Source organism: Temnothorax curvispinosus, unplaced genomic scaffold (genome assembly GCF_003070985.1).
Source record: "Temnothorax curvispinosus isolate PA1 unplaced genomic scaffold, ASM307098v1 QBEX01013985.1, whole genome shotgun sequence".
Lineage (NCBI taxonomy): Eukaryota > Metazoa > Arthropoda > Insecta > Hymenoptera > Formicidae > Temnothorax > Temnothorax curvispinosus.
This window is the reverse complement of record NW_020223765.1, coordinates 270,012-296,207: the sequence shown is the minus strand read 5'-3', so window position 1 is coordinate 296,207 and position 26,196 is coordinate 270,012. Positions and strand designations below refer to the sequence as shown.

The following is a 26,196-nucleotide window of genomic DNA, read 5'->3' as shown; positions in this document are numbered from 1 at the left end:
TTCCTCTGTTCAGGGAAGCATACCATCTGCCACAGTTCTTGAGACTATATTTTTATGTTCCGCGGAAACATCGCCGAAAGATATTTCCCAGTAACCCTGTGGTAGCTATTTGGCTTGAACCTGAGTTGAAAAGGGTAGGTAAGTCGGGAAGTTTGCTTGCCGTTCCCGAAAGTAACTTCCAGGTTCGGTGCGAAGTATTTCGGCGCCCCGAGCATCCCTGCGTGGAACTGAGTGTGATAAAAATGTGCATCGAAAGCACTGATAACCATTACAACGAATATAAATAAAAACAGAACCGCGAAGAAACTTCCACAAAGCCAGCGTTCCATTTTCAAAATTTCGATAATTGATCAAGCTTTCCAGGTTTAACAAATTTCTATTTTAGGCAAGTTATACGTCAAAGCAATCAATAATATTGATTAAAACGTACTATATATTATGTAAATGTAAATATATTATATATTGATAGATTCATTAATACACGGGCACACAATAGCTATGCAATAACATAAAAATAATTAATTAAGTTAATTATGATAATGTAATACCGGCTAATAACACGAATAAAGAGGTATTGCCTTTTCATTTTCCCCTCTTAATTTCTAGTTGAGTAACAGCAAGTTTGTAACTTTCCAGTTACAAACTTCGCGGAAGTGGAACCAGCGAAGTATCGGTCAAGCCAATATGCGTTACGAAGCTGGTATACGGACAAGTGAATCTCTAGGGTGTAAAGTATCAGTCACACGAGCAGTTATCGGACGGATGTATCGAACTTCGATGTAACGAGCTGTGCAGTGCGTCGCGTTGTCGAAGAAATCGCTCGCTAGCTTTTTCGTGGCATTCATCTCGACAGCTAGAAAGAGAATTTTTCTTCAGTTGTCGATCGCTCTCGCATCCATAGCAATACGCAACGATCGGTTACCCAGATCAGTGTTCTCGTGCGTCAATGTCGAGATACCGCCGTTATTTAAAACGATGTGTTTTTGTTGCATCGATCGCCTTTTCGCTACCAGCCCGGTCGCCCGTTAATACCTGCATTGACTACGAATAATGCACAGTAATTGTGCCGGTTCGTCGACTCTTTTCGAGGTCTATCTATTTCGAGGTTTATTTTTGCGCCATCATGATTGGGAATAAAAAGGACAGAATAGACACGAAACACAATGAACAATTCAAAAATTTTTTTCACGTACATACACAGTACCTGCTCCGATTATATTACCTATTAATAACACATTTTTTAACATTTAAAATCAACTCGTCCTCACAAAATAGAGACGTTTATGGATTTTTCATTAGTAACGATTAAAAATTAAAAGATTTTGGCAAACAAAACCGGTATTCATAGTCGGTTCTTATATTTAAGACCGTCTTAAGTACAATCTTAAGATGTCATTAACCAATCACAGAGCCATATTAGCATCTTAAGATATTACTTAAGACGGTCTTGAAATAAGATCTGATTATGAATACCGGCCCAAGTTTTGGAAAAAAATAGATAAGAAAAAATGCTTCATCTATCGCTTTGTCATTGAATTTGTCGTTAAGAATAATGTGGCAGAAATGTATAAGATCTACGGGTTTCATTAGCAAGATATATTATTATCTCTAATCTTATACGTATTCTCGTCAGAGTTTATTTACTTTGCTGGAGCGACAAATATAAACTGATTACTTTAACCCTTGTGTCCACCGTGGCATTTATCTCCTTTATCCTGTTATACGGAGTCGGAGCCGTGCTCGAAAGCGAATAGCCACGCGTGTCGGGCAGTGCATTTTTGATAGAGTTCTCGAAGCGACGTCTTATCGACCGGTCGGCGGCGGGCGGCGCGCAAAGGGTTTAGCCGGCGCGCATGCAGTCGCGATGCAGGGGTTCCTTGCTGGAGCAAAAGAGGTGACGAGGCGACCCACGAGGATGGTTAAAGCATGCCTGACCGTAATTAAAGTGGGAGAAAAGCTATCCGGCGAGGCGAGTTTCCGAGTGTGCTCGTTGTTGGGACGCTATTAAGTCTCCCAACCGTCCTTCCTGTAACGATTCGTTCGGTAGGAATGACGCGACTTTAGCCTCCTAGAATTTTCATCCCAGAGGATTTGGGAAAAAGAATATGCGAGATCAACTACAATATAATTAAAACTCTTGATGAATAAGCCGTTTCCGCGAGGATAAAATCATTAATTTTATTGTAAAACAGTTTGAAAAATTAAAAGACATTCGACTTTGCGTAGCAATTGGGACTAATATATAGTTATCGAAAAATTAGGCAATTACTTCTCATCATCAGAAAATTGTTGCACACCTCAGTGATATGTTTGGCCTGCACTTGACAGATCTAGAACCGAGTATTTTTCTATTCACGAGATTCTTGGAAATTTTGTATGACTGTTGCATATTATAGTGGTACGCGCGCACGGTAATTCTTACTTGACTCTTTCGCGCTGGCAGCAGCGCCGGACCGGGCACGATCAATATTTTTGTACGCTTCCGCTGCCGTGTTATGCGTCTCCACGCACTTAACTCCGTCGTAAAAGGGGAAAATGGATGGACGCGGCGCTTCGCCGGCATGCCAGGAGACAGTGCGATAACCCGTGGAGATCAAATACGTAAACGTAACATACTGTCGGCGACGGACGCGACGCTGTCAAGTTTCAGCGAAATAATACGTTCGGGAAAAGAAAGAGAAAGAGGAGTGGTATCATTTGTATGGCGCTCCAGAAGCATATTCCCTCGAGCGTTGAACAGAAAATACGTACGGCTGTCATATAGAATTAAACAGTATCAGTTGTAGCATTTTGAAAGCCGGTGTGAACAAGTCGGAAAAAAAGAAGCTATAAAAGCACTATAAAAGCACACGTAATCGAAAAAACTATCAAACGACGCGACGGCAGAATTGAGTAACATAATTTGATCGAGAAATAGATTACTAACAATCAACGAAAGGAAAAAAAGATAAATGATTGGACTGTTATTGGTATTGATAACACGGACGTAGCTGTGAAATCGTAATCTTCCAATAGCAACAGAGTCGATATGTTTCAAGAAGCCCCAGACTCCACACAGAACACGACGGAGCTTTCTTTTTTATTGATCGTACAACATAAGGAAGCACGAATCACAGAGGGACAAATAATTAAGTTTAAAAGAGAGACTCAGCGCGAAAGACGTAATGTCGCTGGAGTTAGATGCGATCGCCTTTAGGTACAAGAGTAGAAAACAAAGAGACGGCTCACCGAGGACGCGCAACGCGAACTTAACGTTGCTTCTAAGGCGTCCTAACTTCTACATTAGTATCCATTCGCAGTCTCTGAGGTGTGTCGGAAATTTTCTCGGATGTGCCTGCAAGAAGAAGAAAACAAGCGAGCGGAGGGAGCGAGGAGAACGAAAGAGACAGAGAGACTGCTGAGAGAATTTCTGTTCGTGGGACACATGAGAAGAGAGAAGAGCGCGTCGCAAGTTCGAAAATAGCCGTAAGCACTGTAGCGGCAAACCAGCATGCGGAAATATACACACACACATACATGCCACATATATTCTCAAAGAATCCATTCAGAATGCTGCACGCCTCCAAAAGCCGCGCGGGTCGGAAGCCGGGTGCGACCCGACGCGTCCGCGCGGCGGTCCGAGATTAATTACGGAGTTTCAGAAGGACGCGGGACCCGGGAGTATCCTGCAGAGGCTGCGACACCTCGTTAGAGGTTTGCCGAGGCTTTGTGCCGCGGACTACTGGACCGCGCTCCCGCACGAAGCTCGTACTTGACAGCCGAAACGAACGAATTGCGAAGGAGTGAAAACTTTTGGGGATTAGGGGGCGGTCTAAGGATCGGTGGTTTAGCTACCGACACTGCGAGACGTTTCCTTATAAGCCGCGTTACCTCGCGCGTTCTTGTGGTAACGATAGCGGTTTACTCTTATGATTACGGTTACGGGCCGCGGTTATCGTTATACCTTCGCCGAAAGTACTCCGCGGTATTGCATGGACCCGCTTGCTCGTGCATCCGTCAGAAATATGACGGACAATTTGGGTGTAATATTATCGTCATCACGATTATCCTGGCAGTTTGTTCCGAAAGTGTCTGGCCAACTCCCTCTCTTTCCCTCTCTCTCCTTCTCTCTCTCTCTCTCTCTCTCTCTGTCTCTCTCTCTCTCTCTCTCTCTCTCTCTCTCTCTCTCTCTCTCTATCTATCTCTCTGTCTCTCTCGATTGGATCGAGTGCTATCGATCGAGTCTCCGGGCGGGGTAATTGCGCCCGGAACACGAGGTCGTCATCCTACCTCAGGACAAGACGGCCTGTAGACTATCTTTCGCTCTTATTATCCGCGAAAATGAGCTGTCAGACCGCCGCAAAGCTTGCGACATTCTTGTGAAGAAGATACAACTCGGCATACGAAGAAGAGCAGTGAAATGTTTCACTACACTATCCACGATAGTCATATTATTCGCGCGTGATCAATCATCCGAATAACCGCCTTATCCGTCGTGGGTGGAACGAGTTCCCGATTCGCGTAAAAAATAAATCGACGAGCGCGTCGAATGACGTGGGTCGTAAAAAGTGGCGCTCCGTCCCGTCCATGCAAAGTCTGTTTTTTTTCACCAACAGACGCGCTTTCCAAGTTGATCCGGCCATGTTTGGAAACCTAACGCCGCGCCGTAACGATCGAAGAATTCTTGCCGTAAGATAACAGAATGAATGGAATGTTAGGAAGATGGAAGGGAAGAACGCACGAAAACTGCAATTTCACATGGAAGTCCGTCGGATACGGATATTTCACCGGCGCTTCAACTGGGCGGGATATATCCCGAAGCAATCGTGCGTTAGGTGCACAGGAGGAACACAATCGACGAAATAGGAAAGATATGTTTTCGGACCAGCTGCGTTATGAAGGTGGATAATGCGAAGGAAAACGGGGGAGTTGCCGGACCATCGGGGGGGATAGAAATAGACAGGCGGATAGGACTTTTGTTTTCCCAATGGCTATGCGCACACAATGCACGAGACACACTTCGCCTTTTTTGCATCTGCCATTTGTGCAGCTGGCGACGGCGGCGGCGATCGAACTTTACGGCCTGACGCGAAAATCACCGACAACAACGACGAGAACGACGAGAACGACGACGACGACGACGACAATAACAGAAGCGCGTTGCGCGCAGATGCACACACTTGCAGCGCGACGATGGTGCAATGGAAGCGAAAGAGTACCGCGCGCGAAAGCGAGAGCGAGAGAGCGCGATGGACGTCGATATGTACTCTCGACTGGCCGGTGGATAGAGCAAACAAGCCGCGCGGCAATTTAATCGCGAACGCACCGGCAGAAAATACATGCGCGTCCGATGAATTTCGAAGTCTGCCGCTTCTCCATTTTCATCCCCGAACCGACCGCTTGCCCTCTCTGAAATGAAACTCGTGTTCTGCGGTCTCGTTGTCGGCGTTCTCTTGTTAATATCAAAGAAGGAGGCTTGAAACACCTGTGTTCTTCGAAGGCTGAACTACATATTTTCGCATACACGCGTATCCTCTTTTTGTGATAAACTATTGTATCTCACATCCTTTTATTCTTTCCATTTTTTATTGCATTAATTCGGTACCTCGATACTGATAATGCTTTTTCCAGGAGAATATTTTCAAAGCAGAATCAATTTCTTTTATTGTTGTAATATCATTATCGTTACCGTGTTACTTCCGTTTTTATACTCGACAAATTGAGATAATAATTAAACTGGAATTAATCTGATTTTAGCTAAAATTATTATGAAAGATTTTAGCTTATTGTAAGATTAATATAAGATAATATCATCATAAGACATATTATTATATTAAAAGGTAATGTTATTACAAGATTTCAGCTCATTATTCGACTCGTCTTAAATTATCAAGTATCGTTCAAAGAAATACTTGTACATATAATGTAGAACTGTGAATGCGAATTACAGGTAACAAGAGAATATTCTACGAGATTTGTTTTGAAAACAATACTGTAATCGATATGTAGATTTTAATGTATTGGTGCACCAATGCGCGATAATCAATTACTAATCAATCAATATATCCGATACCCTATAATTTAATGTGCGCAATGAAAATTTAACGGCGCAATGACGTTCCAATAAACAAAAGGGTTATATTGTTCAAAATTAATGTTTACGTTTAGAACGAATACACATTGATTCAAGCCGATTCTATATCGAAAATCGAATCAATGCAGTTCACTGATTGATCTGGGATACAATATATATCCGAGGTATATTTCAAGTTAATGTAAAATCACATTTAGAATACTGTGTGGCTTAGTTTCCATCAATAATAAATACGATTGGCCTAAATTGATATTATTATTAATTGAAAACAATATAATGATGCGATGATTAGTATGAAATTCATAACGCTAATTACAATTAGCGTACATTTATCATCACAATGAATGTAATCGCGCACGGTACATTTTTCGTACCGGTTTTTCACAGAATTTCTATCTAACTATTCGACGAAGAACTTTCGCGAAACATGGATTGCCGTTTTTACCACCCAACCGTAATTCGTTGCGTATGAAAAATTCTGTACGTCGCGTGCGGCTAGATTGCTGAGGCTTTCAACGTGAGGCGCACCTCGTAGCGCCGTGGAAGCTGAATTATGGAGCAAACAAGTTTACTATTCCGAGTTGACTCAGTAGTGTAAATTGAGAACGCGTAGTAGTGTTAATTCATATTTCTGTACATCCTCGGCTTCGTTAAGATAAAAACAAAAGCATTCCTTGTATTTTCTTCACTGATTCATCATGGTAAAATGGTAAAATGTCTTTTGCAAATTTTGAAAACAAATGAGTGTCAAAAGAAATTTTAGAAAAAAATAACCTTATTTAAGATCTTCTTTTTACTACTAAAAAGAGATTTGCATCATCATTTTAAATCTGTAGATCTTGATTTTTTTTAATGTTAGATTTGTGTAGATTTAGATCTTTAGAGCAGTATTATTTTTATTAAGCGAATTTTCACTCTAAGAAAAAATTATGCATTTCTTTGCTTTTATATATTCCCGGTTTGTAGTACTTAATTAATTCTCTCTGAAGAATCAACAGAATTCTGTATTACTTTGGCCGCTAGAAGCATCTAAAAACTCAAGTCTATATCTGCGAAAAATATTAGGACAGAATGTTATTGATGTCGGTCATGAGACTTTCTAAAAATTAAAATATGACGACTTTTAAAGTACCGAGACGTGAGTCAGAGAGAGAAGCCCGAAGTTATCCATTCAACACAATGGGCACAGTGCCCAGAATCAAGGGTGCTATCAATGACCGTGTAAAAATGGCTCGAAAGCTTCGCAAGACTGCGAAATGAGAAGAGAGAGAGAGAATGGAGTCTAATAACCTTATTCTCTGTGCGTATATTATCTTCTTATACGCTTCGCTAAAATAAAATGAAAATATTTGCACTATTTATTGATTCATGGTTCTCCATAAGTATTTATAAAAATTTTATATTTTTTATGAATATAATATAATACGTTTCTTTTAAAAATATAATATATAAATATATTTTATCGATCTCGCAAAATTGTAAGAGAGACGTATATGTACATGCACGTCGGAATTAATGACGCATGACGTCGCCGACGAGGTCGATTACCTCGAATTAATAGCTTTCATTAAAGTATGTTAATCGAACTTAAGGAAGTTCAGCGTTAATATAATTGGATCCGGTCTATTGTGCGCGGATTGGATTCGCTTTCGCGCCGCTCGGAACTGGCTCGACAGCGCGTAATTGCGGTTACATGCGCGATCGCGCTGTCGAGATGCAGAAGCGGAAGAGGGTCCCTGAAAAATGATAGGCCATTGATTTCGCGTTATTCCATTAAAAAACGTCAAGCCGCCCGCGCGCGCGACTCTTTGCCCCCGGCGCGGCGGCGGCGTGCCTCTCCCGCGGGAAAAACAGTCTGTCAATAGTGCGCGAACCGTCGACACCGCGTTACTTTGGGCCCGTCAACGGAATACGCCGCCGCATAAATCAAGCGACGTCGTTAGTGCAGCAGAGCCGTCGATCCGTCATTCGTCGGGTGCATTATCGCGACGTCAATAATTCTCCTTTCGGCTGTAACCGTTCGCTGCGCCGGCTATAACCGGGACCCGTGATCGTGTTTCCGGAAATTCTCGTGCACGGTAACCGCGCGCGTAAACGCTCCGCACGGCTAATTATCGGCTTCGCTAAATTATCCCGATAGTAATTCCAACTGATAATTAGCGAAACTAAATGATTGCTTCGCACGGGCGGCCGCGATTGCCGGTATCTTGCCGCGGCGCGGCGGCGCAATCGTGCCATGTTATTTGCATACGTTCTCATTAGACGACGAGGACGGCGGGCTCGCGAGGCGCGGTACGAAGCGACTAATTTGAATATCGCACGCCGTATCCTTGCTGATGAGACAATAAGAATACGCGCGCGTTTAACGAGAGTGTACGAGCGAACGGTTTAATTTCGGGACGTGCCGTGTTTTTACTGCACTCTGTTGCTGATCTTTCTCATATCTACTCAAGAAGTTAAAGAATAATTTGGCTAAAGATATACCCAGCAAATAAACAATTCAATTTCGTGATATTCTCTCACAATCTGTGTCAATATATTTACTCAATGTTTTTCTGTATCATCGTGACATATATATATATATATAACTAGGAGAATTGAGATTCGTGAATATGTTACGATTAATTTTATAAATATAGAGAATGATAAAATAGTAAAGCTAATAATCTATTGACTCTAATAAAAACCATTCTAATAAAGATACTTTTAGAGGCTAATAAATTTAGAGAATCTAAATTAAATATTATCGAGTAGAAACATATATGCAAATCTCGTGTATTTGGGTTAAGTGATTCTGAGATAGAATTGTCAAGCAAAACGCAATTAGATTAGCAAACTAATAGCACATGTCACATGTCAAATTAAAAAAAAAAAAACTTATTAGAGAAGTAGAAACGAAGTTCTAGCAGCGTCGGACTGTTGCGCAAATATGCGAGTAATATAATTTTTGAAATAAAAAAAAAAAAAAACATTGAAATGTCGCGGCGAAACTTTAAAGACTTGCTTTTACTCATCTCTTTTATCTTGTTTTCTGCGACCAGCTAACGAACTTTATGCAAAATCATACGATGGACCGCATCTGTGACAATCTCTGAATTCACGGAGAAATTAGCATGTTCGAATTACTTGATACGAAGCTGGTGTGCTATGATAGCAATTAATTAAATGATCGAGAATAGCGTAACAAGACATTTGCATGCGTAATTTGAACGGTGAATTAAATATGAGGCAGTGATTAGCTAGTGAATTGACTGCCGAGAATGAAAGCATAATGCTACAAGTATAACTCTACATATATGAAAACATAATATATGTTCATTGCTACAAAGCATATAAAATTGCATCAATTGTAAACGATACTGATATCTTACATATTCTCCGTTATTGAACTGTATGCAAATTTCAGTAAATATCTATATATACATTGTTAAATTATCAGTATAATCGTTGACTACAAATGTGAAATAATTTCTGCTTATTTAAAATTTGAATATATTTGAATTTCAAATGTGGGTAAAAGAGAAAGAACGAGAGCGAGAGATGAAGAGAGTGAGAAAGATGTATACCTTTCACTGAATTATATTCCAGTGGTAGAAGCTTTAATCAATTTCGACTCGCGATAATTTTTTTAACCTTTAAGTGCACAGCTTTGCATATATGCAAAACGATTTTTCGATGCTCCCCTTATGAGGTTCGAACTGAAAACGCGCAGCTTTGCACATCAGTAAAAGACCTTTTTTTGACTCTTTTGACCCTTCTTTCTTTTCTGGATGAGAAGATTCTTTTGGCGGAGGGTTCAAATTAGTAAAGAAGAATTTTTAAATATTTTTCTAAGATTCCTTAAGCAGTTATCATTTATTTATAAAATACTATAATGCTACGAAAAATTGCACATTTAAGGATTAAAATACCAAGAAGAAAGAATATAATTTCTTTCTCCCTTGTTTTTTAATTATTAACGTTTTGTTTTTTGTAATCTCTAATACATCTTAATAAATGTTTTAATGCACCACGTTAATTACAAATTAATATTAATATAATTGATTTTTAATATCAAACATTAAAAAGTTGCAATAAACTTAGCTTTTTCTCGTTCAAAAGTCGAATCAAAATTTGTCTCAGATAAGTTAAAATCTGATCCGATGACATGACTCGCATTTGTACGGAAAGTAAAGTAAGCTGACGATGCTGCATTTACCGACAATAAGATAATCTTCCTTTCCGAATAAGACGAGCTCTTAGCTCGGGGCGTTTGTACCACTCCGGTAGATTAATATAGGTAGATACAACTGTTTGCGGGGCGTCAGCTACGTTTGCCTATAGTTCTAATTAGTAGATGCGATCCTATAGCGAATAATTACGTATCTCTACTCCTCCATTTCGAGCTGCCGAATAATATTGAACCGTTGTAAATAATTGCCGAATTCTCGACTACATCAAGACGCTCCTCGACCAGTCTCGCCGGTTTGTTATACATATCTGCGCGTCCTCATTAAGCCTTGATGTAATAGTGAATTAAACATTGCGCGACGCTTGACTAATTAATTGCGTTGGGAGTTGTGTTACAGAGGATTTCATTACATATATATCTCTACGTTCGCAAAATAACTCATGTCTGCTTACGTCATTTGTTTTCACCTGAGAAGTCAACAAGAAAGTTCGAATTTCTTGCTGCACGGAAACATATAATAAATTGTATAAAGTTTTTATTACAAATAACTATGTACAATTTATCGCAGAGATGTACGAAACAGCAGAGAGATATATTCACTGCAATATGGAGACAATTGAGAAAAAAGATAAAAAATTAGGGTGACTATGTCGAGAAATTATTTCGCGAAACGAGATATCGATCATCCATAAAACCTTCATGTTAATTAAAGCATCAGTTTTAATCTCGAAATCTGTGATAGTGGGACAAAATTTCGGATCGCATTATGTAGGTCACACATATCATGACCAGGTGAATTCAATTATACATTGAAAATATAATTTATCTCACATATCTTATATATCGTATAAACACACTCCACATTTTCTAAATATTACTATTAAATATTATTTTAATTTTTCTAAACGTTATCAAAATAAATTAAATTAAGAGCAGCGTCCCCGTTAGCATTTTTTGCTAAAGGTACACTGCATGATGCTTGCGAAATTAGATGCTTTGCTCGGTAAAAGCAAAAAGCTGTTTATTTTAATAATGCCTTTTACCATAAGTAGCTTAAGCGATAATTTCATCGAATATTTAATTACAGAAGGTGCTTAAATTAATAATATTTCAGCGTTATTTCAAAACGCTTAATTATTTAATTATTAATCGCTGGAATAAATTCATTGCCCTCTTTCGCACTCAAGATCGAAAGTTAATTTAGTGCTTCATTCAAGAATTTCGGAACTCCACTTCATTCGATAATACTCGACCGATAACTCTTTTTCATATTGCTGCTAACTAATTGTAACTCGTCGTATAACATTTATCTTTCTGTTGATAGGAAGACAAACTTGATTCTGCAAGTAGGTCATGTATGCTCTGCGCGTATCAGAGACGACGGACGGTGAATCGAGAGCGATGGTGGTATCGTGTAATTAGCCGGGCTAAACAATCGTCGTAGAGCCAGTGCGCGCGTTGCGCTTAGGTGCATCGATGCGCGTCACGGAGGGCGTCGACGCTGATGCGCGTTATTTGCATACATTCTCATTAGACGGCTGCGCTCGCCAAGGATAATTTGAATATTGCACGTTACTCGCACTGATGAGACGTAATTCGTGCGGCGTTCCGCGCGGAACAATTCCGCGCCATGCCGCCGCGTCGCGCCGCACCGCACCGCACCGCACCGCGCCAAAGGTCGGAATCTCGATGAGGTGTTTCCAGTAGACGGATAAGCTGACGAGCGGTTGGAGCAGGGTGAATGAATAGCGACTGCCTGAAAGTTTCGATCTTGCACGCCCGCGTCTATTGTCACGAATGCTGTATATCTACGGTGACCATATTTCCCCGGCGTTCCAAATTTGGGACACTGGTGATTGGATCCATTATCCACGACTGCAACGGAAGTCTGGAAAGCGAGGCTTCGGAATGGCTACAAGCTGCATTGTATTTAGGACATTGTCAATGGTCTCTTTCACAAACACTTATAACGCAATGTGCAGCGTGAACCAGCTGATTAAATTTTCTACTATTCCTACAATTTTCAGGTAAAATTCCGAAATTTAAGGATGACTTGTATATTAACTTGTATTAACTTCATTCATTAAAATTGCTTCTCTTTGAATATTGGCTACACACAATCAGCTATTTAAGTATAACTCAAAAGCATTGCACTGAAATTTATATATTAATTCATTGTTTAATTAAGAAATATAATTAAAATATGAACCTTAATTTTGTTGACTATTATGCTCCATTTATATCAAAACAAACATGTATACGCGTCTAGTTCTTATCATTATTATTCTTAAATTAAGTTGTGTTAAGTTTTCATTTTTCTTCAAATGTTTCTTGCACTACTTAAATAGCTTATAGATATAAATGCATGCGCAAATATTGTAAATATTTGCGTGAGAATTAGTAGCGCGCATGCATCTATGTTGCTCTCGGTTTTTCATGCATCTTTCTCCCCAGACATTTTGAGGTATTTATTCATATCACTATATTTATGACAGTATATATTTATGATAAAAGTTTACGAGCAAACATTCCTTTTGCATAAATCCGCAATTATACGTGTTATTTTATTCGATATGTAGTCACAGTATCTCTCGTGTCCGTCACAGTTTGGACAGAACTTTGAAGTAACGGAGGTAGCGCATTAGCGGTTATCGTTTGCAATTGTTTAAAAGTTGCCGCAAAAGCACGTGCTGCAAAATACTCGTCCGTGACTATTATGGAAATGAATTTATCGACACATGCTCCGAGGTAGACTTTATGTCGACTATTCAAAATGTTCGCCGCGAATTTCAATCTACATTCTACGCATTCCACACAGAAGCTCACTGCGCGTCGGATGATTCCAAATATGTTCTCTGACATATCCTGCAACGTTTGTGATGCGACACAAAGCTTTTTCAAGCCGTTTAAAGAAACTTCCGCTTTTCCAAACTTATGAAATTTATATGTTTATCTGGCAAAGTCTGCTCTTACATACTTCGCGTCATTGTCTCTCTAAATAGCTTTAACTCAATTCAAATTCTCTATAATATGAATAGATTTATAGCCGTCGCTATTTTCCTTTCGATAATTTATTAATTATTTTCGCAATTACATTAAATTATCTCGAGCGTGTCTTCGAAAAAATACCTTAGTATCAATAAGTATAAGGACAGGATGCTGGAATATATGGGTGACTGCAAACTACTCGTCTCATTAGAGTGGCTTCTAACAGGATCATTCGTAAAACTCTCTCCGGAGTGCAGCGCGCGGGCCGCGTCTGAAAAGTATATTACCGAGCCGGTGTGCCAAACTGCCCGGAACTTTTCCATACTTTAATTAGCAATGTGTCTTCCGGTTGTCGCCGGGAGCCGATTAATCGTCGCGTTCCCTTTTTCTGTAACTGCACTTTGCGCGATCCCGTCCACGTGTATACGTACGTTCCGTGGCTCGAGAGCGCCAGCGGACCGGTATACCGGCGAATGCGGCATGCAATTTCTCTAGCAGTTCCTATTATCTAAAAGCCATTCTAGCGACTGTCAGGAATTGCCAGATATGGACAGAACAACTGAATTCCCTGACTGCTTTGTCAATGACAAATTGCGCTCGCCGAAATTTCATATCGCAAAATGTTGGGACCGTTATAGATGAATAGCGGTTGATGCATGGAGATAAATCATATCAATATAAAAAAAAATCTCTAACATACTAGTAATATAAATCTTTCGGGAATTGTCAATATATTTTAATATCCGGTACTAGATATCGGCAGTTTTCCGATATTAATTCCAAAATTGACGATTTAAACGTAACTATATGCAAGGAATTGCTGAGTAGATAACATATTCAGGAGCTAAAATACGCAGTTTTGTTAATTTAAGTAATTAAGTAATTATATTAAACCAACGGTTGAAACAAAAATTTTGTTTAGTATTATAAACTTGAATTTTTATTTCGATTGTTGTAAGTTATTTATAATTTTGCAGCAAGGTATGAAAAAACAACATTGCATTTAAGGCGTCTTAAGACGCATCGCGAGGAAAAGTGTAGAAATTTAATTCTCTTCTACGCGAGCTGTGCGAGAGCAGTCACGATGCGTTTTCGTTCGGCGAAAATACCTACAATTCTTCCTACAGCTTAATTAGGAGCGTCGTGTAACTGGCGCCTAGAGTAGATTACATTTTCGTTGTCATTGCTGTAACTGTATCTCTTTAATCGGTAAAGAAATACTACTGGAGAAATTACTACGGTGTTGATTGCAGATGGTTCGAAGTTTGTTTGCTTACTGGCACAGCAAATTCGCGGAGCTTCGTAGGGCAAACTTTCTTGCGAACAGACGTCCAATGAAGCGAATTAGGAAAGCAAAAGTCACACGAATGCACGAGCAAATCATTTGATTGCTGCAGCGACTTGGAATTATAAACCGTCTCATTTGCCTGTATTTTAGTGTAGAAAATATTAATTGTATCGTTGCGGTAAATATATAACTGTGCCTGTAACATTTTTAATATCAGTATTAATCTCTCATAAATTCATAATGGATTTTAAAACTTTTTCATAAATAACTTTTTTATAAATTTCTTTAAATTATTATTTACACCGTTTTTTATATGACATTTATATATTTCATATTTATGTGCATTTTATTAATTCAAATTCGACACCAATATTATATAAATACGGTTATACTTACTGTTTTATATTTTCGGTTTTATATTTTTTATTAATTCAGTCGATATTTTCTACACTAAAATGCAGACAAATGAAACAATTCACACAATAGTAAACTTTCATGCTTTAGTAGCTTTTAGTTTTTGTCCGTCGGCCGTGAAATAGCCTCGGGTAATAAGCATAACACGGTTATCGCGGCATACATACGTAGAACAAAGTTTAACCGCGAAATACCTTTGAATTTTTACAATATAATGTATGCACATAAAGCGCAGTGTAAACCAGCATAAAGCGGTGGAATGCAACGCGCAATAGCTTGTAATATCGCGAGCAAGGTCGTCGTTTCTGCGCTTCTAGTTTGAGAAAATTCCGCATTTCTCTCGCGCGACCATGTTAAATCCAAGCCACAAATGCATATTCTGTCAAAGGGCTAAGACTTCAGTCGGTTGTTTCGTCGCTCTCCTTTCTCCCCGCCATCTTAATATTAAATTTTGTAATCACGCGCTCTGCGCGAATAATATCTCTCGAGAATCACGGCGCGGCGCGCGGAGTCGCGTAGCAAATTACAAACGACGTATTTGCTAAGTAGCAAAGGCATTGCCGGAATATGCTAAGCGATTCCATGATATTTCCATCATTAGCATCGACGTAAAAAACATCTCGTTAAATAATAACAGAATTATGCGTGCAAATTTTTCAACTTATTCTACTTAAACGATCGTCCGTAATTAGTTAGATTACCTCGTAACAGCGGAGACGTGAAAGCTATTTGGCGGCAGTTTCATGGTTAATAATCACATATAAAATTGTGCCCTTTTGAAGTTTTGTAGGCGAGATAACGATTACCGGGGATAACACAAAGCGACGGTTCGGACACAAACGCGCGGGCGGAACGGCTGGCGCCGCCCTTTTTTTCTTTGTGCTTTTGGCGAGCGGGGAAATGGTGCAAAAGGGCGTTATCGCGCTGAACTGGGCAGTTGATTGATCCTATCGGATGCAGTAAGTGATTTCTTTTTCTCGCGTGAATTTAACTGCGGTTGCGGGGATTTTAATCGACGAGCCGATTAAGCTTTTATCGCCCTTACCGCGAGAGAACGAATATTTAATCTTTCAGGGTCGACGTTTCTCGCAATGAGTACTACCAGGGTCCGCGCGATAACGGACGGAGGAATCGACGGAGAGACGCGATTTATAAAGTCGAATATACGCGCGATTTTTTCGCACGCTAAAGCAAACACTAATTTTTCAACCGCTTTCCGTTCTGACATCCCGCACTCCGCCATGGAGAGAGAACATTTATTTGTCCGAATAAAATATTATGCATTCGTTCCGCGCTCTGTGAATTTTACAAATGACGGATTATTCTGCGCTCAAAGCAACTGATGGTTTCAGTTAGTAATATCCACGCACTTGTATTAACCGTATATTTTCACCGTGAAAATCTGTAAATGAAGATGCGCGAGATTTTTATCGCGCACAATAAAAAACAAAAAAATTTAGACGTCACGCCATAAAATTTCTTCTGCAAACAAAAATAAATCCAAAGTACTCCTTACTTCGCTATTTCGCTACTTCGTGTGCTTTTATACTTGCCAACTTTATCGATGATTGCGTCGACTATCTTTCTATCATTTTGTCTTCCATTGTCGTATATCCCGGAACATTTTCTCGGATATAATCGACGTGTACGGATACACGGAGGAAAGGATGAGAGAGCACCGAACGAAAGCGATGGTATAAAAAAAAGAGAAGAAAAAACACAGAGGCAATAGAAGTGGGAGGAGACGCGGTGCAGCGATGGTTGGGAGGCCTCGGCTAATCTGCAAATGGAAGAGAACCGAGATTGAATTTTACGTCCGAATAGAACTGACAATTTTCTTCTCACAAATAGTGGCGAGAAGGAAGGAAGTCACAGCGGTGGATGAACGGAAAATTTCACGTTCAACGAACGGCGAGACACGTTCACATGGTGCCGGCGGTATTCAAAGCGATGGATGTTCCCTAACAACTCTCGAGGAGGTGGATCTTTGACATGTCACGAGACGTTTAATTCGTCTCCCTCCCTGCTGGGTTACGGCAAATTTTGTTCCTCCAAATTCGCACTGCCTCGACCTAACTTCGCCCATCGCGCTCTCATGCAATCTCGCCAAGAAATTGTCTGGCTTGTCCAAGAAATCATCTGGTTCGGATAAGGAATCGTCTAAGTTACAAACGCGTCTAAGTCACACTCCGCGTTACTTCATAGTAACGAACTTCTGTAGACGTATATAGATAGATTCCTAAATTATCGAATTTGCTTTGTCGCTTGTGTGTCGAGAAAGATATATACGAGGAGATGTTAACGGTTATTCAAATAGTATATATGTAAAATATAAAACTTGAAATTTTATCATAATAGAAGCGGATATCAAAAATTCACGAGCAATTTCATCAAGTTACATTTACCATATTTTGAATGCTAATTTAAATGAGAGACTCTGAAAATTGTGATGCAGTAGTAATGAATATTGTCGTTGTTTGTCATAACACTTCATAAAAGCATATGCATGTAAAGCGGTAATCGTTCGCGCGGATTTTCTCGCGAACGTGATGATATATGAATAAAATTTTACGTTCCCCGAATACGCGGGATAATGTAGCGCCGATCACCGATAACGTTCGCGTCACGCTACAACGGTGACATTCAAGGCATCTTTTAAGGGAAACCTCACGACTCGCTAATAACCGCGCGCGGAGAGTGTGTGGTTTAAAAATTGCATGCCTTCGTGGATTAATGTCTTTACATTAAACGTCGATAATATTCACGTCGTGGTCGTGTCACGTCACGGGTCGGCGGCACGTTTCGAGAGAAGACCCCTAAGGACCAGTAATTTCTCCCCGTCGGCACTGGAAATCGCATATTATCGCGCAATTTCACGCCAATAACAATTACACCGATAATAAAATCACCTCGTAGGATAATCTTGTTTAATGAAAATACATATGTACAGGCTCTCATAATTGCAGTCTGTCGCATGATGGTGTTTTTCGTTCGACCTAATTTCTCAATTAAAAACCACGTCGATCACGTACGATCCATTTAAATTATTATCGATTATCTACGTTTTATTTCATTGGACAAATATTTCAATGGTATATTTCAGTTGTGAAAACATGAGATATTTTTTTACATGTTTGTCAAATAAAAAAAGTGATATACACGATTGGCATATTAGTTGTAGTAATTACAACTTTTACTACAAGACAAAGAAAAACAGCATAAATTAAAAAGTCTCTTATATACTTATTACAAAAGATCTCTCTCTCTCTCTCTCTCTCTCCCCTCTCCCTCTCTCTCTCTCTCTCTCTCTTTCCACACATTAATGAGAAAAATATTAAAATATTAAAAATGTCAGGTCGAGTTAAAATAATTTCTTTTGCAAATTTTACGAGTAGATTATAGACGTGAATATATTTATTTCCGCTGAATTAAAGCGCTCTTCATCGTCGTGACGCGATGCTTAACTCGCTCGCACAGATATTCCGATCAGGCAGAAACACTTTTAACTTCGACGCTGCAATATTTAAAATTGCGTTCTACATCGCACGTGCGACGTCGTCGACCATCGATATGCAGACGCGACATCGCCGAGACGATGGAGAGGCAGCGAAGAACTGAACGATCGAATCGACGACGGTGAAATTTATTTTTCCGCCGACACGAAGGCGCAAAATGCGAATTCGTATTCATGGCGGAATGCGCGAGAGTGCGTTTAACAGTAGCGTAGCAAACAGCGAATGAATAAAAGCGACGCCTCCGATACTTGGAATTATCGATCCAATGGATAAGATAAATGCAAGATAAATAAAGATAAATGCAAGATAGCGTTTAATTATGTCACGGCAGTCTCTATGCATTCTCTGTGCAAATCAAATCTCTACTTCCTTTTCCTACATCATTTTTAAATCAAACCAATCCTTTGCAATATCGAATTTAACTTTACATCAAAATTATTTTTCTGTTATTTTATTTTCTACAAACACTTCTTCGTTACAAAGTTATGCGTTATAAGATTAACGTAGAATGATTATAACACTCGTACATAATGCGAACTCATCGTGATTGCGTCAACAGATGACAGATGATTCTAGCTAAAGAAGTTTTTGCTGTTAATCCTAGATGGAAAGATACGTCGCGAAGTCCGAACCTCTTACAACAGCGAGTGACCTTTGCTGTCTAAGGTGTCACAGTGCCAGGAAGTCGACGTTTTCGATGACAGACAGAGGTTCTCTCGTAGTACTATACGCTCTGTTTGAATTCAATGAAATTATGACGATTCATATCGAGTACGACTTGCCACCGTAAGAATTTTCAACACGCGACAGTAAGTGCGAGATACCGTGAACAATAAACATTACGGATGTTCCTGGATTAACTTTCTTTCACTTCGTTATTTTGTTACGGACCCATGCTATGCACGCGAAGAGATAATCTATATCGTCTGAGACGCGCAACGACGTTCATTCTCTACGCCCGAATCTCGCTTACGATGACCTAACAATCCCCCGAGGTAAATTTTCCGTGCTACCATGAATAATATATGCATTTCCTTTTAGTTACGTACACAAAACGTATTTACATTCGAATTGTGATCCAGCTGAGAACGAGATTAAATTCGCGCGATACGACAAAAAAAATATGTATAGTGCATGTTGATTTTTTAACGCACAATGCGATAATTGTTCGTCGAAAAATAACGCAATGGGAAAACGGGTCAACCGGCCATTTATCACTGACGATGGCGTAATAATATTTCGATTCCAGCGTTCATCAATTAAATAGCGCTCGACTATGTTTATTATTTATACGGTTTATCGGCAGTATTAAGGATCGATGATTGCGACGTCTTCATACGTTTCATTCATGAATAAAAAAATATATATGTATACGAAACCTGAATTTTATAAGACAAATACACTGAGAGACCCAATTAGTTCATAGAATCGAAATTTTTTTGTTGGCGAGTTTGGTTTTGTTGAATTAAATCAATTGATTTCTGCAAATGATTAGGTTGTTTAGAGAAACCAACTTCTTTTGTTGAAAGTATTTTGTTCCCTTAATAAATATTATTTAAATTCGTGTCGTCCAAAACAAAAATTATTTTTGTAGTTGCAATTCGTAGTTAATTCGTAGCCCAATCTTCGTACAACATAATTTACTTTGTTCGTTCAAACAAATAGTCCTCGTATTTGGTTGTAGCCGAATTGGATCTTTTGTTCTTTGAACAAAATATTTAGTTCCACATACATATTCTTGCAACAAAATTATTTTTTTTTCCAACAAAAGTATTTGTTTGCTAATACAGAAACAAATAACTTCTGTTGTGTCAACTAAAATTTGGTTACTCCAACCAAATGGGTTTCTCAGTGTATAAACGTAATATTCCACACATAAAAAATATAATAATTAATAGTTGGAGTTTTGTTTCTTTGGTAAAATATTATTACAGAAAATATTAGTAACAAAATGTTATAATAAAAGCATACTAAATTAATTTAAAAATGATTTTTGTTAAATTACAAATAATTGTAGAATTGCAAAAATATCTATTGTCGCAGTGAAAATTATGCAATATTGCTTTAAAATGTCAGAATTCAGCACATTTTATATATCTAATATTTTTTTCACTTATTAATTTTTGTTTTATTTTTCGGTATAAAATGGTATAAAATATTATTTATAATATTATTTTCACTTATTAATTTTTGTTTTATTTTTTGGTATAAACTGGTATAATAAAATATTATTATTTCTCATTACGTAATTAAAAATATCGTATATATTTATATTATTTATATTATTACGCATCTTTTTAACATATAGAGAAAAAACGATAAGTGATATACTTCGAGTTTTTACCGCCGTTTAGATAATGTTTCCAATTTAGCTTGACCATTGATCTTTGCCATCAGGCTTGCCAGGATCACGAAGTAAGCTGTCGCGGTATTACGCCGCGGTTAACGCACAGATCGACAATGCGGTTTGAAAGGGGATAAGATGGGCAAATGCAACATCGATGTACGGGCTTTAATAGTGGATGCGCAGAATTGATTGACGAACCGTAGTTGGCCGGCCGATGAATTTCCCGGTGTCCGGCGAAACACGCGCACTCTCTCCACTCCCCCGAGGGAGGGTAGAACAGTCGTGTGTAACATATCGTGTAATTGTTAAATCCCGCCGAAATTTTCCACGGCCCTGTCGGCAGGTGCCGACATGCGCCCAGCCCATGGCAAAACGCGCGTCAGGTATGCGACCGGATGCTCCGTTACGGTAACGTGCCCATACAGAATGAAAACCATTGTAAATTTACCTGTGTACAATTTTGCTTTGTGCTGCGTGCACCGAGTGTGATACCGCAGTTTTCTTTCCCTCTCTCTCTTTCTTTCTCTCTGTCTTTATATGTCTCTCTCGTCCTATCTTTCGTACGTGAATTTTCACATTTCGCACAACCGCTCTTTCACTCGCTCGTTAAATAGCCGGCCGCACGCAACCAGTAATTCACGAAGTGAATTTTTACTGCCGCTGTTCACTCTCAGCACGCTCAATGAGGTGACTCTTATACATATATAATCATCGCGAATGTATAATCCGAATAATCCAAAGTTATTAAAGACATCCGCGATCCGTTTTAAATCTCCATAATTTATATCAGTACTAAGATAATTTGTGTGTGTTTATCTTTGCGTATCTCAATTAATATCAGCCAAAGAGATTGAAATAATATATACGTCAGAAAATCAAATATCACTGAAACTACAAGTTCCTATATAAAAATAATTCAATTTCCGTTTCTCATTGTGATATTTTTATATATTTATATAATTGCTTCTAACTCTCTCACTTTTTTATTTTTCGTTTCTAAAAAAAAATTGACTTGTTTCGATCGATATTAATTTAGTCAGGCCAATATTGCGTCCTAGCAAAAATTTTAACTTCAGTTTCGTGTAAATCGTTCAATACAGCCAATTATTGAAAGTGCGCTAGATTGTGTCTCCGTGTTCGTATACCGTCATTAATATTACCGCTGTATTACGTGCTGTAATCACATATGCATAATACAGTTACAATGCGCATTGGGTCAGGGCACAATGGTTTATTTGTTGACCGAGGGAACAAGACAGGATTGCTAGGCTCCATTGCATTCTGATACTCGTCACGTGCATGTGCATGCATCGGCTTATTCATTTGCTCATACATATGATATTGTAAATTAGAAAGGGACAAGGAGCTGTAAGGTACAAGGCCATTTTGATTCTCGAATTCTTTCAGAAGTACATATTACATAAAAGTATTAAATATAAGCAATGTTATGCAGTTAACCCTTAAATTTAAAAAAGAACGATATAAGATAAGAGACATAATGTAAGATTTCTCCATTTTTAACTTAATTGACTCTCATAGTACCGTTGAATTTAACGAATTAATTCACCCTTGCATAAGAGGGTTTTCGCGAGATTCTAATCACGGTTTTGAGCGTTTATGGCGTTGTATCATGGCGAAAGTACTATATTTGTGGATTGGATGATTGTTGAACTGCTTCGTGGCGACGCCCTATAGCGACTTGAAACCGCGACGATATGTCCGTATCATTGTTTTGCGTCGCATCGTTTTGCAACCACGCTTGAAAATTTACGACTAGCTGCGGGCTGGCTTTCAGTCGATCGAATTTTATCATAGCGCTTGCTCTAACGCACTAACTTCATCTGGCGCACGCTACGTTGTACAACGTGTACATTAAATGACTGCCATTGTAGGATATTTGCGAAAGATAGAACTGCAACAAACTACCTCTCAACACCAATGACGCGCCCAACGAGCACTTTGTGCTGTAAATTTATTTACAGCAATTCACGGTGTTGCGTTTACTCACGGAGATCGGGAATATTTGTTTGGAAAAAAATTTGCACAATATTTAGAAACGGTACGGTTAAATTTACCGCATCTGCTGGTTGCCGAAGTTCAACGAGAAACCAATAACACGTTCGCAAGGGGATATCGACGATTGTCCTAAAATATCGACACGCTAATTGCACAGATCTAATCGACGCTAATTGCACAAAAAGCGAACAATTTAATAACCGGTACCGTGAAATTGCGACAAATTGAATATAGAAAACCGGTTACAATCCGTGCATGATAATTAAATTGAACTCAGATTCACACGCGATCGCGTTGATCGTTGATCCTGTATTTTCCGAGAATCCAATCGTTTCTTTCAAAATATCTATAATGATTATCCACAACATCGTACTGCTAATAATACTACACTGAATTACACGTAATTCTATCAAGCTATATAAAAACCGAAAGTATAAATAAATTTATAGACTAATGCCTGTATTAATAAGTAGTCATCTCTTATTAAAAAGTTGGTCAGGTGAGATATTTAAAATAAACTTTTATATCTGGCAATACTAATGGTTCTATTGTCATATCTTTAGTAAAGATTAATTGCGAGTATATTCGGCAAAGTTAGAAACGGACCGGTTAAACTTCCGGTGAAATCTGACGGGATTAAATATTGCATTGTTGTGAAATACTTCATGATATTACGTATGCGATGAGATAATTGGCTTACATATTAAATGTATTTTTATTTTAAAGTATATAATATAATCCAGTTACCACTATATAAGTAAGAATGAATAGACTAAAAGATTAAAACAGAACTAGCTTATTTATCATAAGAATAGATATAATCATTAATAAAGCTAATCATTAATCATAAATGTTTTTATTAAATAAATGAATTTAAAATATGGTATAATATCTAAAATGTTTTCTATCTTTACTTAATGTTTGTACAAAACATATGATGTGATGACGGAAAGATTTCTAAATATCATATTCTTGTACCAGATAATAAATAATATCTAATCTTGGAAACGTATAAAAAAATTCAATGCAAACTTCTAAAATTATATTACAGAAAATATTTAGAGAAGATAGAAATAGAATAATATAATTACTTTAATCATTTTTCTCTACTGTGTTTTATAGATCACTTATTTTCATTTCACATACATAATTAAAAGAGAATATATATTTTATTTCAATTTTTATTTTCTCTAAAATAGGAACACTATAAAGAGATTTAAGTAAAAACTTAACATTCTACAAATACTCTACCTGTCATAGTTTTATTTTTATTCGTTCTTTTTTCCTACTACTTATTTAAATAGTTATCAAAATTAAATTTATTATAATAAATTTAACAAAAAATTTTATAAAATAAATCTCAAAAAATTTATATATTTTATCTTTAATCTAATTAATATATTCTATCTTTATGGTGTTCTTAACTGCATTTTCTGAAAATTTTACGTGTATTTGATAAATCGTACATAAATTGTTGAATAAATTGCCAGTTATACTAATTCCAAGACTAAATATTTATAATACTAGACTTCACAGACGCGCGCTATTTAGCTTTAATATTATACTGTTACTGGTAACTATTAACCCCTTGATACGTCACACAACATGTCAAAATATGCGATGACAGTTCACGAAGTAAACGCAACAAGAGAACCAAAATTGGCATCGCGGAAAAGAGGCAACAATTCAATAGACTCGAGTATCGATTTAACATGCCTTTTTTGGAAATGGAACATTTAGTCCATCCAATCTAAAGTAATAAATTTCTATGAAACATTATATTTATATTTGTTCACTTTTAATTTAATATCTATACATACATATCATATATATCTGGTACAATTTCATGTAGATCTATTACCTCAATAAACTAAAATAAAACTAATATCTCTCACTGATATGATGCGTAGTTGTGACTATAATACGGCAGAGATGTGATTACGTTAAAAAATACTACGTGTTGAACTATAAAATACAAATATACGTAAATTATAGCAATGCCGAGAATAATTAATATCCAGAGAAATAATTCTTTTCTTTGCGCATAAAATAATTATAAATAAATATTTTTTGGGATAAAAAGATATCCTAACAATAGATCACAGTTATTAATGATAACGCTTTGAAAACCTATTCTTGAAATTCAAAACAGATTTTTCACACAAATATTCACGTTTCTTCACCGGAAACATATTGCAAGATTCGAAAACTATTAATATTCATACGCACATATAGCCTTCTCTCAGGAATTCATTATTGAATTGCGATTGCAAATATAACTTGAATAATATGACGTAATCTAATATTATCAAATTGATTTTCAAGATCTATTAATTAAAATTATCGTGTCTCAAATTGGTTTAATCAAATCTTTCAGCAGAAATGTGATTGTAAATACAGATTCTGAAACGCGCATAAAATATGTGCATCTCGTTTGGCTCGTTTGGCTCACTGGTTCGCGCTCAGGCACAAATGCGCGAATTCAGAGGCACGCATAATCACATCTCGGTAGAAGAGTCTTTATCATTAGAAATACCGCGGAATACATACCAATAAAAACAGAATTTATACGCTACGGACGGATTATCGTGTTACTTTGGATGCATGATCTGGCTTTGTGCACAAAGCGACAACTCCACGCGACATTCCTTTGTTCGATGCCCGTTTAAATGCTCAGAACTGATGCGATGCGCGCTCATACACTTGTCGCATTCGCATCCGCACCTGTGTTCATTATACACGCTCGCCGAGGCTTTGACTCGACCCGAATTACTGCACGTGCACGCGCCCACCACCCACTTCATTTACGTAACGAATAAATGAAAAGTACAGAAATTCCCGTATCTCGCGGAAGGTACAGAAAAAAAACAACGGGACCTCGGGGCGTCGCAAGCCCATCCGGCTCGCAAAAATTTCACGCAACGTTCCGCGGCGCTCGGCCGGAAACTACCGCGTTAACGCGCTCGCCCTTTTCGACGCGCGCTCCATGAAACCAGTAATCAAATTTACACGCGTGCTTACTCGCGACTCGTTTTGCACGAAACGCTCGTCCACTTGACCCATTGGTCAACTGATATGCTATATTATATATCGCGGACGTCGCGATAACTAATCCCGGAAATTACTTTTGCTGTAAAGTAATCTCACATATTCGACTATAGAGATTTATTGCGTTCCCCATAGTTATTAAATTTATTCAATTTCATTTAGTCGTACTAAAGAATGGTTTCCGCTTTGTCCCGGTATATTTTATGTTTGCAGTGACCATGATACTGCTAATTATTTGGAGAAACATTCTCATTAATATCAATATAATAAAGCAAAGGTACAATATGTGGTAATATATGTCACATTTGTTCCACATACATTTAGTAATTTAATATA

At 38.1% G+C, this 26,196-nt stretch overlaps 1 protein-coding gene across 1 annotated transcript in view; it reads right to left on the bottom strand.

Moving 5' to 3' along the window:
* Positions 1–26,196, bottom strand: part of LOC112464150 (neural cell adhesion molecule 2-like) — a 196,609-nt gene that overhangs the window by 125,820 nt on the left and 44,593 nt on the right. The window lies entirely within an intron of this gene.